Below are 3,811 nucleotides of genomic sequence, written 5' to 3' on the forward strand. Positions count from 1 at the left end.
TGAAGCAAAGTTCTTAACCTGAGGTACTATTTCTGGGTTAGCGGAATCTGTAACCTGAAGCGTCTGTAACCTGAAGCATCTGTAACCCTGGGTACCATTGTACATCAAAGGATGCAAATTTGTCACTGCATCTCTCTGTTTGCTTAAAAAAAGGTAGATTTCCAGGGGGCTGTGCACTGAGTAATCCCCCCCCCAAAAAAAATGTGGTGGAAGGCCAAATAAGTTTGGGAACTTCTTTTCCATCCCAACAGGGTTCCTGCCTTCAAGTTCATTTCCTCCTTGTTTTTCCTCCACTTTTAAAAGACCGGTCCCCCCTTCTGTGTTGTTTCAGAATAGAAGTCAGGCACTTCTAGTTCAGCATTCTGTTCTCACAGTGGCCAACCAGGGCCTATTGCATAACCTCTGGCGAAAATCAGGACACACATCTTTGGGGGTCATGCTCTTGCAGGAGCTAGTTGACTTGTGCAAGAGCATGGCAGAACTGCACGCACCAGCACCTGCTGCAAACACTGGCTCATCCAGTGGAAGAATGGCAGATGAAAGTGATAGACTATATGGAACTGGCGGAAATGACTGGCAGAATCCGAGACCAGGGAGAAGAGTCGGTGGAAGAAGATTGGAAGAAATTCAAAGACTATTTGCAGAAACATTGTAAAATTAATGAATGTTAAAATGATGTCGGATTGAAATGAAGCGGCCTTAGCAACAAGGTTAATAAGAATATGTAAAAATGGATTGATAACGGATGAAAATATAAAGTTATAATATCTTGAGATATAGAATTAAGATAAAAAGAAAGAGGGTAAGGATTTGCTGAATTAACCATGTGAATGGGAATACAAAAAAGGGAGGTGTGAGGAGGTCGGGGAAATAAGTAAACGAAATTTAAGATATGAAAAGATTGATTTGTTTTTAACTATTTTCTATTTATTTTTTTCTGTATTTTGTATTTTTTTTCTATGTATTTTTGTACTATTTGTATTTTTCCTTTTTTTCTTTTTTATTCTGTAACTTTCTTCTTTTTGTAAAACTTTAATAAATATCTTTTTAAAAAAAAAAAACGTAAGTTAAGCAACGTGTTGCATTTCTAACATCAAAGGCCCTTTTCGGGTTTTATCGAGGTTTCAAACAATGAACTGGTGTTGTTTTTTTCCAAAAGCCCAGTCAAATGGGCATTGTGTTATACCTTTAATCATAATGCTGCTGTTTAAAAAAAACACGAAGACAATTCTCACATTCAGATTAAACAAACACTTTGAATAAAGGACAAACTTGCTAGACAGGATTTTGGAATTACATGTGCAACAATAGGCTCTTACAGAGTGTGAACTTGTGTTCGGATCCATTGATTCTGAATATACAAAAGAAAGGAGGAGTGGTGATGCGGAAAAACTTTATGATGTTCATGAGAGCCAGCAGAGTGGCTTGTGTGTTACAAATTTGGGATAGGAGATTATGTCAGTTTCGATTTCTCTCTCGTTTCTCCCTTTGGCCATCTTAAATTCAGTTCTCCACATTTCCATACCAGTTTAAATTTATTTATTTTTTTAAAAAGTAATTGTGTGAATTAATCAGCATCGTAGTACAAATTTCTCCTAGTTCAAACATTTCCGAAGGCAACTTTTTCCAAATATGCACATTTTTGCAAAGCAGTTTCGCCAAACGTGACACATTTTTGTATGTTTTCTTTTCTTTTCATCCCATGCATTTTAAAGCACAGATTACACTAGAACAGGGGTCAGCAACCTTTTTTAGCCGTGGGCCGGTCCACCATCCCTCAGACCATGTGGTGGGCCCGACTATATTTTGGAGGAAACAATGAATGAATTCCTATGCCCCACAAATAACCCAGAGATGCATTTTAAATAAAAACACACATTCTACTCATGTAAAAACACCACGCAGGCCCCACAAATAATCCAGAGATCCATTTTAAAGAAAAGGACACATTCCACTCATCTAGAAACACGCGGATTCCAGGACCATCTGCGGGCCTGATTGAGAAGGCGATTGGGCCGCATCCGGCCCACGGGCCTTAGGTTGCCTACCCCTGCTCTAGAATATGCATCGCTGTACATGTTACTTAGGGACGCGGGTGGCGCTGTGGGTTAAACCACAGAGCCTAGGACTTGCCGATCAGAAGGTTGGCGGTTCAAATCCCCGCGATGGGGTGAGCTCCCGTTGCTTGGTCCCTGCTGCTGCCAACCTAACAGCTTGAAAGCATGTCAAAGTGCAAGTAGATAAATAGGTACCGCTCCGGCGGGAAAGTAAACGGTGTTTCTGTGAGCTGCTCTGGTTCGCCAGAAGCGGCTTAGTCATGCTGGCCACATGACCCGGAAGCTGTATGCCGGCTCCCTCAGCCAGAAAAGCGAGATGAGCGCCGCAACCCCAGAGTCGGCCACGACTGGACCTAATGGTCAGGGGTCCCTTTACCTTTTACATGTTACTTGGCTGGGGAGCTGCATGGCAAAATTCAGGGTAGTGTGAATTTCAAAGGATGGTTCCATTTCATAGAATCATAGAATTGGAAGGGACCACCAGGGCCATCTAGTCCAACCCCCTGCCAAGCAGTAATCTTTTGCCCAATGTGGGGCTTGAACCCTCAACCCTGATATGCAAAGCATCATAATCTACCAACTGAGCTATCCTAGTTCATGCATTGTTTCAGAAGGTGTGAAGCAGGTAAGCTCACCTTTAAATGTGAATTAAATTTCTCTTTCTTTCCTAGTTCCAGAAGGACCCAGGTTCAAATCCATGCTCAAATACGAAGTTTCGTTGGTTTGAATTTGGACCAGACACCAGCTTTCAGTCTAATTACCTAATTAACTTTTCCACAAGATGTCGTGGTCCTATTTGTGTGCCTCACTCGTTTCTCTCCGATCTTGCTTCAAAACCCACCACGGACTTTGGGCCTGTAATGGCTTTACTTTACAAATGCAGCCAGTAGTCACTCCTCTGTCTTCCATGGGACAATGTGTGAACCAAAGATGTTCTCAGGATATAAATATCTTGGAGAGCACTAGAAGCAGATTGTACAGAACGATTTTAATTAGCCGCAGTTCATTGAAATCAGTTTCACAGCTAAAATTCTCTAACACATTTAAAAATATTTGTTTCCCCCCCCAAAAAAAACAGAGCGCAACCTTATATAATCCACATACAAGTGAAATAAGGTTTATTTATTTCATCTTGTTACTTATTAACAATCTTATTCTTTAAACATCTATCTATTTACATCTGATTCCCCCCTTAAGATTCACATCAGATAACAACAGGTATAAAATAAACGTATATAAGAGAGAATTAAAATATTCAGTGTGGCAAATATATGGAAATATAAAGAGGAAGGATCTAAAAGATTTTTATGGGAACCTGTGTTATGCCAAGTCAGACCATTGGTCCAGCTAGTTTGGTATTGTCCACACTGACTGTCAACTGCTCTTCAGGGCTTAGAATTATAGTTGTTGTTGTTTAGTTGTTTAGTCGTGTCCGACTCTTTGTGACCCCATGGACCAGAGCACGCCAGGCACTCCTGTCTTCCACTGCCTCCCGCAGTTTGGTCAAACTCATGCTGGTAGCTTCGAGAACACTATCCAACCATCTCGTCCTCTGTCGTCCCCTTCTCCTTGTGCCCTCCATCTTTCCCAACATCAGGGTCTTTTCCAAGGAGTCTTCTCTTCTCATGAGGTGGCCAAAATATTGGAGCCTCAGCTTCAGGATCTGTCCTTCCAGTGAGCACTCAGGGCTGATTTCCTTAAGAATGGAGAGGTTTGATCTTCTTGCAGTCCATGGGACTCTCAAGAGTCTCCTG

At 41.5% G+C, this 3,811-nt stretch overlaps 1 long non-coding RNA gene across 1 annotated transcript; it reads right to left on the minus strand.

Moving 5' to 3' along the window:
- Positions 1 to 2,692: 2,692 nt before the first annotated feature.
- On the minus strand, positions 2,693 to 3,461 carry LOC310745867. The gene is made up of 2 exons (XR_014540406.1): positions 3,373 to 3,461; positions 2,693 to 3,019 (listed from the first exon to the last, which is right to left on the minus strand). It is a non-coding gene; the product is annotated as an uncharacterized lncRNA (long non-coding RNA).
- Between the last annotated feature and the right edge of the window lie 350 nt (positions 3,462 to 3,811).

The sequence above is a fragment of the Podarcis filfolensis genome, assembly GCF_964270895.1.
Source record: "Podarcis filfolensis genome assembly, chromosome: 12".
Taxonomy (NCBI): Eukaryota; Metazoa; Chordata; class Lepidosauria; order Squamata; family Lacertidae; genus Podarcis; species Podarcis filfolensis.